Source organism: Hyla sarda, chromosome 3 (assembly GCF_029499605.1).
Source record: "Hyla sarda isolate aHylSar1 chromosome 3, aHylSar1.hap1, whole genome shotgun sequence".
NCBI lineage: Eukaryota > Metazoa > Chordata > Amphibia > Anura > Hylidae > Hyla > Hyla sarda.
The window spans coordinates 134,150,634-134,164,738 of NC_079191.1; positions in this window are offsets into that span (position 1 = coordinate 134,150,634).

Sequence of the window (14,105 nt, forward strand, 5' to 3'; positions counted from 1 at the left end):
TTTACTGCATACCATTCTATTATTGTTGAATATAGCAGGGCTCAAGTCCTGCAGAAATGCATGGGAACTAAGTTCCTGCACTTTTTCCACAGCAGGAACATTGTTCCATTTAGCAGAAGTCCTGCAGGACCAGCCCTTGAGTGGAGATCTGCGGTGAGTTCCCACATTTTTCTTTCCCAGGACCTGACCCCTGGAATATAGTATGTCGTAAGCATGTAAACTTGTGGTTGCTGCAGCCAGCTAAAATTCAGAGCTGTGTGTCCTAGGGTCCAATCCCACCAAGGGGAGAGAGGCCAATCTGAGTGGTGACAAGATGTGTACAGCATTGTGGAATATGTGTACACTATATAACTAAAGAATTATTATTATCTATGTCTTTGAAGCTTTGTAACAAAAATGTATCCCACTTATCTAAAATAGAACAATGTTTAATTCTTAGAGGTGTTTTAAGTAAACCATACATCCTTTAACAATATGAGAATTATAGTCCGCAACTAATTAACCCCTTCCCGACCTATGACATACCTGTACGTCATGGGTGGCAAGGTGTTCCCGACCCATGACATACAGGTACATCATGAACATTACTGCCACTACTCGCGGCATCCCGCAGCGCCCGGAAAGATGGTGGCTATCACTGATAGCCACCCATCTTACCATGCGACCACGGGGGGTTTCATCCCCCCCCCCAGAGATCGCTGCTATCAGCTGGTTAAATCTGACTAGCTGATAGCAGCGTTTCGCTATGAAAATACTTAGCAGCGCGGTGTGTGAGTCCGGATCACAGGGATCGGGACACACACCGCTCTGCTAAGTGTCCCTTACCCGTCCCCTGGCGTCACTTACCCGTCCGAGCGGTGTCCCGAGCGGTCCCGGCGGCGAGCGGCGTCCTCCAGGCGGTCCCGGCGGCGCTGCGTCCCGGCGGTGAGTTTCCGGCAGCAGGGAGGCATCTTCATTGGCAGCAGTGAGATAGCCGTAAAGCGATCTCACTGCTGCCTCTGAGAGTTTCAAAACTGCAACTCCCAGCATGCCCAGACAGCCTTTGGCTTTCTGGGCATGCTGGGAGTTGTAGTTTTGCAACATCTGGAGGCCCACAGTTTGGAGACCACTGTATAATGGTCTCCAATCTGTGCTCTTCCAGATGTTGCAAAACTACAAATCTCAGCATGCTCAGTCTGTCCAGGCATGCTGGGAGTTGTAGTTCTCTAACATCTGGAAGAGCACAGATTGGAGACCATTATACAGTGGTCTCCAAACTGTGGACCTCCAGATGTTGCAAAACTACAACTCCCAGCATGCCCAGACTGCCCAAGCATGCTGGAAGTTGTAGTTCGGCAACATCTGATCCTTCAGATATTGCCGAACTACAACTTCCAGCATGCCTGGGCAGTCTGGGCATGCTGGGAGTTGTAGTTTTGCAACAACTGGAGGCACACTAGTTGGGAAACATTGTCCGTTTCCTACCTCAGTGCCTCCAGCTGTTGCAATTGTTGTAAAACTATAACTCCCAGCATGCACTGACAGACCATGCATGCTGGGAGTTGTAGTTTTGCAACAGCTGGAGGCACACTGGTTTGGAAACACTAAGTTTGGTTGCAAAACACTTGAAAGTTTATTACTTAACTTAGTGTTTCCAAACCAGTGTTCCTCCAGCTGTTGCAAAACTACAACTCCCAGCATGCACGGACAGCCAAAGGGCATGCTCGGAGTTTGCAACAGCTGGATGTTTGCCCCCTCCCCCCAATGTGAATGTACAGAGCACACTCACATGGGCGGAGGTTTACAGTGAGTGCTGCAAGTTTGAGATGGCGCAAATTTTGCGCTGCAGCTCAAACTTCCAGCGGCAAACTTGCTATGAACCTCTGCCCATGTGACTGTACCCTAAAAACACTACACTACACTAACACTAACCTAAAATAAAAAGTAAAAAACACTACATATACACATACCCCTACACAGCCCCCCTCCCCCCAAAAAATGAAAAACGTCTGGTACGCTACTGTTTCCAAAACGGAGCCTCCAGCTGTTGCAAAATAATAACGCCCAGTATTGCCGGACAGCCATTGACTGTCCAGGCATGCTGGGAGTTTTGCAACAGCTGGAGGCACCCTGTTTGGGAATCATTGGCATAGAATACCCCTATGTCCAAATCCCTAATTCAGGCCTCAAATGCGCATGGCGCTCTCTCACTTTGGAGCCCTGTCGTATTTCAGGGCAACAGTTTTGGGACACATATGGGGTATCGCCGTACTCGGGAGAAATTGCCTTACAAATTTTGGGGGGCTTTTTCTTCTTTAACCCCTTATGAAAAGGTGAAGTTGGGGGTCTACACCAGCATGTTAGTGTAAAAAAATTAATTTTTTACACTGACATGCTGGTGTTGCCCTATACTTTTCATTTCACAAGAGGTAAAAGGGAAAAAAGACCCTCTAAATTTTTAATGCAATTTCTCCCGAGTACGGAGATACCCCATATGTGGGCGCAAAGTGCTCTGGGGGCGCACAACAAGGCTCAGAAGGGAGAGTGCACCATGTACATTTGAGGCGATTTGCACAGGGGTGGCTGATTGTTACAGCAGTTCTGACAAACGCAAAACAATAAATATCCATAGGTGACCCCATTTTGGAAACTACACCCCTCACGGAATGTAATAAGGGGTGCAGTGAGCATTTACACCCCACTGGTGTATGACAGATTTTTGGAACAGTGGTCTGTGAAAATGAAAAATAAAATTTATGATTTGCACAGTCCACTGTTTCAAATATCTGTCAAACGCCAGTGGGGTGTAAATGCTCACTGCACCCCTTATTAAATTCCATGAGGGGTATAGTTTCCAAAATGGGGTCACATGTGGGGGGGGGGGGTCCACTGTTCTGGCACCATAGGGGCTTCCTAAATGGGACATGCCCCCCAAAAACCCTTTCAGAAAAACTCACTCTCCAAAATCCCATTGTCGCTCCTTCCCTTCTGAGCCCTCTACTGCGCTCGCCGAATACTTTACATACGGATATGAGGTATTTCCTTACTCGAGAGAAATTGGGTTACAAATTTTAGGGTGATTTCTCTCCTTTTACCCCTTGTAAAAATTAAAAAATTGGGTCTACAAGAAAATGCGAGTGTAAAAAATGAAGATTTAGAATTCTCTCCTTCACTTTGCTGCTATTCCTGTGAAACACCTAAAGGGTTAAAACACTTACTGAATGTCATTTTGAATACTTTGGGGGGTGCAGTTTTTATAATGGGGTCATTTATGGGGTATTTCTAATATGAAGACCCTTAAAATCCACTTCCAACCTGAACTGGGCCCTGAAAAATTACGATTTTGAAAATCTTGAGAAAAATTGGAAAATTGCTGCTGAACTTTGAAGCCCTCTGGTGTTTTCCAAAAGTAAAAACACGTCAATTTTATGATGCAAACACAAAGTAGACATATTGTATATGTGAATCAATATGTAATTTATTTGGAATATCCATTTTCCTTTCAAGCAGAGACTTTCAAAGTTAGAAAAATGCTAAATTTTCAAACATTTTTATGAAATTTTTAGATTTTTTACCAAGAAAGGATGCAAATATCAGTGAAATTTTACCAATAACATAAAGTAGAATATGTCACGAAAAAACAATCTCGGAATCAGAATGATAAGTAAAAGCATTCCAGAGTTATTAATGTTTAAAGTGACAGTGGTCAGATTTTCAAAAAATGCCCAGGTCATGAAGGTGAAAATGGGCTGGGTCATGAAGGGGTTAAATAGAATCTTTAGTATATCTTTCATCAGGTAAAAAGACATTTAAAATCAGACTGATAGTTTGTACAGAATAAAGATATGGATCATTCAGACAGAGGAAAATCCAAATTTTGTCAAGGACATATTTAACCCCTTAAGGACCAGGCCATTTTACACCTTAGGACCAGAGAGATTTTTGAACATCTGACCACTGTCACTTTAATCATTAATAACTTTAAGACGCTTTTACCTATCATTCTGATTCCAAGATAGTTTTTTCGTGACATATTCTACTTTATGTTATTGGTAAAATTTTGTCGATACGTGCATAGTTTCTTAGTGAAAAATTCCAAAATTTGATGAAAAAATAGAAAATTTAGCATTTTTCTAACTTTGAAGCTCTCTGCTTGTAAGGAAAATGGATATTCCAAATATTTTTTTTATTCACATATACAATATGTCCACTTCATGTTTGCATCATAAAATTTACGAGTTTTTACTTTTGGAAGACACCAGAAGGCTTTAAAGTTCAGCAGCAATTTTCCAATTTTTCACAAAATTTCCAAAATCACAATTTTTCAGGGACCAGTTCAGGTTTGAAGTGGATTTGAAGGGTCTTCATCTTAGAAATACCCCATAAATGACCCCATTATAAAAACTGCACCCCCAAAGTATTCAAAATGACATTCAGTCAGCGTTTTAACCCTTTAGGTGTTTCTCAGGAATAGCAGCAAAGTGAAGGAGAAAATTCACAATCTTCATTTTTTACACTTGCATGTTCTTGTAGACCCAATTTTTGAATTTTTACAAGGGGTAAAAGGAGAAAATGTATACTTATATTTGTAGCCCAATTTCTCTCAAGTAAGCACATACCTCATATGTCTATGTAAATTGTTCGGCGGGCGCAGTAGAGGGCTCAGAAGTGAAGGAGCGACGAGGGGATTTTGGAGAGTACGTTTTTCTGAAATGGTTTTTGGGGGGCATGTTGCATTTAGGAAGCCCCTATGGTGCCAGAACAGGAAAAAATACCCACATGGCATACCATGTTGGTAACTAGACCCCTTGAGGAACGTAACAAGGAATAAATTGAGCCTTAATACCCCACAGGTGTTTCACGACTTTTGCATATGTAAAATAATGTTTAATAAATTTCACTAAAATGTGTGTTTCCACCCAAATTTCACATGTATGCAAGGGTTAATAGCAGAAAATACCCCCCAAAATTTGTAACCCCATCTCTTCTGAGTGTGGAGGTACCCCATAAGTTAACCTGAAGTGCACTACGGGCGAACTACAATGCTCAGAAGAGAAGGAGTCATATTTGGCTTTTTGAGAGCAAATTTTGCTTGGGGGCATGTCGCATTTAGGAAACCCCTATGGTGCCAGGACAGCAAAAAATACCCACATGGCATACCATTTTGGAAACAAGACCCCTTGAGGAACGTAACAAGGGGTACAGTGAGCATTTACCCCCCACTGGTGTCTGTCAGATCTTTGGAACAGTGGGCTGTACAACATTTTTAATTTGCACAGCCCACTGTTCCAAAGATCTGTCAGACACCAGTGGGGTGTAAATTCTCACTGCACCCCTCATTACATTCCGTGAGGGGTGTAGTTTCCGAAATGGGGTCCCATGTGGGGTTTTGTTTTTTTTGCGTTTGTCAAAACCGCTGTAACAATCAGCCACCCCTGTGCAAATCACCTCAAATGTACATGGCGCACTCTCCCTTCTGGGCCTTGTTGTGCGCCCCCAGAGCACTTTGCACCCACATATGGGCCCACATATGGGGTATCTCTGTAAATTTTGGGGGGCGTTTTTCCCTTTTACCTCTTGTCAAAATGAAAAGTATGGGGCAACACCAGCATGTTAGTGTAAATTTTTTTTTTTTTTTTACACTAACATGCTGGTGTAGACCCCCAACTTCACCTTTTCATAAGGGGTGAAAGGAGAAAAAGCCCCCAAAATTTGTTAGGCAATTTCTCCCGAGTACGGCGATACCCCATATGTGGCCCTAAACTGTTGCCTTGAAATACGACAGGGCTCCAAAGTGAGAGAGCGCCAAGCGCATTTGAGGCCTGAATTAGGGATTTGCATAGGGGTGGACATAGGGGTAGTCTACGCCAGTGATTCCCAAACAGGGTGCCTCCAGCTGTTGCAAAACTCCCAGCATGCCTGGACAGTCAACGGCTGTCCGGCAATACTGGGAGTTGTTGTTTTGCAACAGCTGGAGGCTCCATTTTGGAAACAGTGGCGTACCAGACGCTTTCATTTTTATTGGGGAGAGGAGGGGGGCTGTGTAGGGGTACGTGTATATGTAGTGTTTTTTTACTTTTTATTTTATTTTGTGTTAGTGTAGTGTAGTGTTTTTAGGGTACAGTCATACGGGCGGGGGGTTACAGCGAGTTTGAGCTGCCGCGCAAAATTTGCTGCATCGCAAACTTGCAGCCTGATACTCACTGTAAGCCCCTGCCCATGTGAGTGTACCCTGTACATTCACAGGGGGGGGGACCTCCAGCTGTTGCAAAACTACAACTCCCAGCATGCACAGTTCATCAGTGCATGCTGGTAGTTATAGTTTTGCAACAGCTGGAGGCACACGGGTTGGGAAACACTGAGTTAGGAAACAGACAATGTTTCCCAACCAGTGTGCCTCCTGTTGTTGCAAAACCACAACTCCCAGCATTCTCAGGCATGCTGGGAGTAGTAGTTCGGCAACATCTTTAGAGCCAGATGTTGCCGAACTACAACTCCCAGCATGCTTGGAGTTGTAGTTTTTCAACACCTGGAGGACTACAGTTTGCAGACCACTAATACAGTGGTTCCCAATCTGTGCCCTTCCAGATGTTGCAAAACTACAACTCCCAGTATGCCAAAACTGTCCAAGCATGCTGGGAGTTGTAGTTCTGCAACACCTGAAGGGCCAGATGTTACAGAACTACAACTCCCAGCATGCCTGGACAGTAAGGGCATGCTGAGGATGTGTAGTTTAGCAACATCTGGAAGGGCACAGTGGTCTCCAAACTGGGGACCTCCAGATGTTGCAAAACTGCAACTCCCAGCATTCCCAGATGCCAAGGGCTGTCTGGGCATGCTGGGAGTTGTAGTTTACAGGGTCCCATTACAGCAATGCATGTCGCTTTACGGCGACGTGCATTGCTGTAAAGGGCCCGACCGCGGCTGAAGATCTACTCACCTGTCGCCGCTGCCGCCGTCTCCGCCGCCGGGATCCGGGTCTTCAGGGACGAGGTAAGTACCGGGGCCGGTCCCCAGCACTCCCCCGTCCCCCGCCGCGTCCTCTGGTCTTCCTCCCGTCCTCTCCGGACTTCAAGGGGCCGGGCAGGACGGGAGGAAGTAACCCCCCTCCCCCCTGCGATTGGTCGGTTAGTTAACCGACGGAGCGCAGGGGATCGGAGGAGGTGGCAGGCTTGCCACCTCGCTCCTAGGCTCCAGCATGGTCCTGGCTGTGTGTGACAGCCGAGATCATGCGAAATTACCGGGCGGTCGGGTCCCAGAGACCCGATCAGCCCGATATCGCCGCAGATCGCAAGGGCGATTTTCCTTGCGATTTGCGGCGATCGCCGACATGGGGGGCCTACATGGCCCCCCTCGGCGTTTGCCCTGGATGCCTGCTGAAGGATTTCAGCAGGCACCCGGTTCCGATCTCTGCCCGGCCAGCGGCAGAGACCGGAAAACGCCATGACGTTGTGGAACGTCATTGGTCCTTAAAGCCCAGGGTGCCATGACGTTCCACGTCATTGGTCCTTATGAGGTTAAATATAATAATACCAGACCAATGTAGTTCAAGTATGATACAGGGTTATATCCCACTAAAGCCACTTTTCAATAATTAAATGGGCACTGTCAGGTACAAAAACTTTTTTTTATTCTGTACATCTTGGAAAAACATTAAAGGGGTACTCCGGTGGAAAACTTTTTTTTTTTTTTTTAATGAACTGGTGCCAGAAAGTTAAACAGATTTGGAAATTACTCCTATTTAAAAATCTCAATCCTTTCAGTACCTAATAGCAGCTGTATGCTAGAGAGGAAACTCTTTTCTTTTTGGTCTTGTCCAAAGTGCTCTCTGCTGACACCTCTGTCTGTGTCAGGAACTTTCCAGAGCAGCATAGGTTTTCTGTGGGGATTTTCTCCTGCTCTGGACTGCTCCTGATATGAACATCAGGTGTCAGCATAGAGCCCTGTGGACAAGACAAAAAAGAAATTAAAAAAGAAAATAATTTCCTCTGTAGCATACAGCTGCTAATAAGTACTGGAAGGGTAAATATTTTTTAATAGAAGTAATTTACAAATCTGTTTAACTTTCTGCCACCAGTTCATAAAAAAAAAAATTCCTCCAGTACCCCTTTTACCTTTCTAATATACTTCATAAGAAAATGTTATTTCCTTTTTATCGAAACCATGGCTTTGTCCAAGCTGAAGCACAGGCATGGACAATGTCCATTAAGTGAGGGTGGGCTAGCACTCCTCTGTGCTCTCTCCTGTCTGATAGCACTCCTTTGTGCTCTCTCCTGTCTGATAAAACTCCTCTGTGCTCTCTCCTGTCTGATAGCAGTCCTTTGTACTCTCTCCTGTCTGATAAAACTCCTCTGTGCTCTCTCCTGTCTGATAGTACTCCTTTGTGCTCTCATCTGTCTGACAGCACTCCTCTGTGCTCTCTCCTGTCTGATAGCACTCCTCTGTGCTCTCTCCTGTCTTATAGTACTCCTCTGTGCTCTCCCCTGCCTGATAGCACTCCTCTGTGCTCTCACCTGTCTGACAGCACTCCTATGTTCTCTCTCCTGTCTGATAGTGCTCCTCTGTGCTCTCTCCTGTCTGATATCACTCTTATGTGCTCTCTCCTGTCTGATAGGACTCCTCTGTGCTCTCTCCTGTCTGATAGTACTCCTCCTCTGTACTCTTTCCTGTCTGATAGTACTCCTCTGTGCTCTCTCCTGTCTGATAGTACTCCTCTGTGCTCTCTCCTGTCTGATAGTACTTCTCTGTGCTTTCTCCTGTCTGAGAGGACTCCACTGTGCTCTCTCCTGTCCTATCAGAAAGCACAGAGCAGTGCCAGTCCAACCTCACTTACTGGACCTGTGCTTCAGCTTGAACAAATACATGATTTTATAAGCCATGATTTCTATTTTAGCCATGATTTCTCATTAAGTATATTAGAAAGGTACATTTTTTGCCAAGATGCACAACATATAAAAAGTTTTTGTATCTGATAGTGCCTATTTAAAGTGTAGATACAAAAACATCACAATACAAAACAATATCAAACTGAAGATCATTCCAGATACTGAACAATAGTTTAAGTGCAAAAAGGACTACGTATATCTGGCATGATGACAGCAGGAAGGAGAACACCAATGGCCAAAATAATGTCATCTTATAGCCCCAAAACGAATGCATTTCAGAAATATAATTAAGTCTAGAGCAATCATTAAAAGTTTGGCACAGCACTATGAGTTGATACCCGGAGCAAATTCTATACCCAAGCAACACCTCAAGATCCCCAAAGTGTATTCTCTATTTCCTCTTTTTTAAGGGGACTTCTGTAAAATCCTACAGTGAATTAATGCACAAAGAATTAGAAGTACTCCTAGCAAAAGGATGAGGGTTTCTCTGGGTCACAATTGCAAACACATTTGAACTCACTTATATTAAAAAAAAACAAAGCTAAGCTGTTTTAAAATATGTAGACATTCGCTTTAAAGGGGTAGTTTCCGGAAAAAACTGGTGCCAAAAAGTTTAACAGATTTGTATATCACTTCTATGTAAAAATCTAATTCCTTTCAGTACTTATCAGCTGCTGTATGCTGCAGGGGAATTTGTATAGTTATTTTCTGTCTGACCACAATGCTCTTTGCTGACACCTCTGTCCATGTCAGGATTTGTCCAGACCAGGAACAAAGCCCCATAGCAAACTTCTCCTGCTCTGGACAGTTCCTGACATGGACAGAGGTGTCAGCAGAGAGCACTATGGTCAGACAGAAATGAACTATACAACTTCCTCTGGAGCACACAACAGCTGATAAGTACTAGAAGGATTAAGATTTTAAATGGAAGTAATGTATAAATCCGTATAACTTTCTAGCACCAGTTGATTAGAAAAAAAATGCTTTCTATTGGAATACCCCTTTAACCCCTTAAGGACAATGGACGTACTCCTACGCCCCCGTTTCCGAGTCCTTAAGGACCGAGGACGTAGGAGTACGTCCTGTCCATTCCCGGCCCCCCGCCGCTAGCCGGAGGGGAGCCGGTGCCCGATGCCTGTTGAAATCGTTCAGCAGGCATCCCGGGATATCACCCAGGGGGGTCATTATGCCCCCCCATGTCGGCGATGGCCGCAGATCGCTGGACAATTCAGTCCAGCGATCTGCGGCGATTCCGGGTCAATCGGGTCTCCAGTGACCCGGTGACCCGGAATTACTGGCTGATCGGGGCCGTCAGAGACGGCCCCGAACAGCCAGAGCCTGCAGGGGTGAGGTGGCACTGGTGCCACCTTACGATCGCCCTGATTCGTCGGCCGGATTCCCGGCCGACCAATCAGGGCACCTGCTGCGGGTGTCACTCCCGCACCCGCTCCGCCCCTCTTCCGGAGGACGTGAGCGGGTGCGGGACGTGCACCCCTGGTGCTGGGGACCCCAATCCCCAGCGTTAATGTTGGGATCGGGGCCCCAGGAGCGACGACGGCGGCGGCGGCGGGACTGACCTGTGCGGCGATCAAGCAGCAGCAGGATGTGAGTGACAGGCTCCTGCTGTTGCTTAGCAACAGCTCCCAGCATGCAAAAAGGGCATGCTGGGAGCTGTAGTTATGCAACAGCAGGAGGCAGACCACCACAACTCCCAGCATGCACTTATGGGCATGCTGGGACTTATGGTTTTGCAACAGCTGGAGGCACATTCTTTCTATGGAAAAGTGTACCTTCAGCTGTTGTGTAACTACAACTCCCAGCTTGCACAAACAGCTAAAGTGCATGCTGGGAGTTGTAGTGGTGCATCTGCTGGTTGCATAACTACAACTCCCAGCATGCCCGTTGGCTGTCGGTGACTGCTGAGAGTTGTAGTTTTGCAACAGCTGAAGGCACACTGAGTTAAGTAGCAAACCAGTGTGTCTCCAGCTGTTGCATAACTACAATCCCCAGCATCCCCAGCCAAAGTAGTATGCCTCCCGCTGTTGCATAACTACAACACCCAGCATGCCCTTTCGCTGTCCGTACATGCTGGGAGTTGTAGCTTTTGCAATAGCTGAAGGCACACTGGTTGCAAAACACTGAGTTTGTTACCAAACTCGGTGTTTCACAACCAGTGTGCCTCCAGCTGTTACAAAACTACAACTCCCAGCATGCACTGATAGACCGAAAAAACACTACATATGCACATTCCCCTACACAGCCCCCCTCCCCAATAAAAATGAAAAACGTCTGGTACGCCTAGTTTCCAAAATAGTATGCCATGTGTTTTTTTTTTTTTGCTGTCCTGGCACCATAGGGGCTTCCTAAATGCGGCATGCCCCCAGAGCAAAATTTGCTTTCAAAAAGCCAAATGTGACTCCTTCTCTTCTGAGACCTGTAGTGCGCCAGCAGAGCACTTCTCACCCCCATATGGGGTGTTTTCTGAATTGGGAGAAATTGGGCTTCAAATTTTGGGGGGTATTTTCTGCTATTACCCTTTTTAAAAATGTAAAAATTTTGGGAAACCAAGCATTTTAGGTAAAAAAAAATTTTTTTTTTACCATATGCAAAAGTCGTGAAACACCTGTAGGGTATTAAGGTTCACTTTACCCCTTTTTACATTCCCCGAGGGGTCTGGTTTCCAAAATGGTATGCCATGTGGTTTTTTTTTGCTGTCCTGGCACCATAGGGGCTTCCTAAAGGTGACATGCCCCCCAAAAACCATTTGACGCTCCTTCCCTTCTGAGCCCTCTACTGCGCCCGCCGAACAATTAACATAGACATATGAGGTATGTGCTTACTCGAGAGAAATTGGGTTTGAAATACAAGTAAAAATTTTCTCCTTTTTACCCCTTGCAAAAATTAAAAAATTGGGTCTACAAGAACATGCGAGTGTAAAAAATGAAGATTATGAATTTTCTCCTTCACTTTGCTGCTATTCCTGTGAAACACCTAAAGGGTTAATACACTTATTGAATGTCATTTTGAATACTTTGGGGAATGTAGTTTTTATAATGGGGTCATTTATGGGGTATTTCTAATATGAAGACCCTTCAAATCCACTTCAAACCTGAACTGGTCCATGAAAAATAGCGAGTTTGAAAATTTTGTGAAAAATTTCCAAATTGCTGCTGAACTTTGAAGCCCTCTTCAAAAGTAAAAACTCATTAATTTTATGATGCAAACATAAAGTAGACATATTGTATATGTGAACCCAAAAATGTTTTATTTTGAATATCCATTTTCTTTAAAGTTAGAAAAATGCTAAATTTTCATATTTTTCATCAAATTTTGGGATTTTTCACCAAGAAAGGATGCAAGTTACCATAACATTTTACCACTAAGTTAAAGTAGAATATGTCACAAAAAAACAATCTCAGAATCAGAATGATAACTTAAAGCATTCCAGAGTTATTAATGTTTAAAGTGACAGTGGTCAGAATTGCAAAAAACGCTCCGGTCCTTAAGGTGTAAAATGGCCTGGTCCTTAAGGGGTTAAAGTAGAACTCCAGCAATGATATAGCTTTGTATTAAATCTTTGGCAGATAAGCAATTAAATAAGCAGGAAGGAGAACACCAATGGCCAAACCTCAAGGACCCTTTTTCCCCTTAAGGACTCAGCCCTTTTTTGCAATTCTGACCACTGTCACATTATGCATTAATAACTCTGGGATGCTTTTACCGATTATTCTGATTCCGAGAATGTTTTTTCGAGACATATTCTACTTTAACTTACTGGTAAATTTTCGGCGTTACTTGCATCCTTTCTTGGTGAAAAATCCCAAAATTTAATGAAAATTTTGCATTATTCTGACTTTAAAACTCACTGCTTGTAAGGATGTAAATGGATATTCCAAATAAATGTTATATTGATTCACAAATACAATATGTCTGCTTTATTTTGCCATCAGAAAGTTGACATGTTTTTACTTTTTGATGACATTAGAAAGCTTCAAAGTATAGCATAAATTTTCATGAAAATTTAAAAATCTGAATTTTTCAGGGACCAGTTAAGTTTGAAGTGGATTTGAGGGGCCTTTCTTTGAGAAATACCCCATAAATGACCCCCATTATAGAAACTATACCCCTCAAAGTATTCAAAATGATATTCAGAAATGTTGTTAACCCTTTAGGTGTTTCACAAGAATAGCAGCAAAGTGGAGGAGAAAAATCAAGATCTACATTTTTTACACTAACATGTTCTTGTAGCCCCATTTTTTTCATTTTTAAAAGTGGTAAATGGAGAAAAATCACCCCAAAATTTGTAGCCCAATTTCACTTGAGTATGGAAATACCTCATATGTTGACATGAAGTGCTCTGCGGGCTCACAACATGGCTCAAGAGGGAAAGAGCAACTTTCAGATTTTTTAAAACAAATTTTGCTGTCATGGTTTTTGGGGGTCATGTTGCATTTAGGAAGCCCCCATGGTGCCAGAACAGCAAAATAACCCCCACATGGCATAATATTTTGAAAACTACACCCCACAAGGAATGTAACAAGGAGTATTGTTAATCTTAACACCTCACAGGTGTTTGACGACTTCGCTTTGAAGTTGAACGTGAAAATTGAAAATTAGATTTTTAACACTAAAATTATGGTGTTACCCCAAATTTTTCTTTTTCACAAGGGGTAATAGGTGAAAATGGACCCCATAATTTGAAACCCAATTTCTCCCTATTAAGAAAACACCCCAAATGTGGACGTTACGTTGATTGCTCTGCTGGTGCACTACAATGCTCAGAAGAGAAGGAGCAAAATTTGGCTTTTTGAAAGAGAATTTTGCTGAAATGTTTTTTTGGGTGGCATGTTGCACTTAGAAAGTCCCCATAGTGCCAGAACAGCAAAAAAAAAAAAAAAAAAAACACATGGCATACTTTTTTGGAAACTACACCCATCAAAGAATGTAACAAGGGGTATAGTGAACCTTAACACCTCACAGGTGTTTGACAACTTTGCGTTGAAGTTGGACGTGAAAATGGAAAATTCAATTTTTAACATTAAAATGATGGTGTTACCCCACATTTTTCTTTTTCAAAAGGGGTATTAAGAAAAAATGGACCCCAAAATTTGAAGCCCAATTTCTACCGATTAAGAAAACACCCCAAATGGGGACGTTAAGTGCTCTGCTGGCGCACTACAGGTCTCAGAAGAGAAGGAGCACCTAGGACTTTTGGTGACAGAATTTTGATGAAATTGAAGT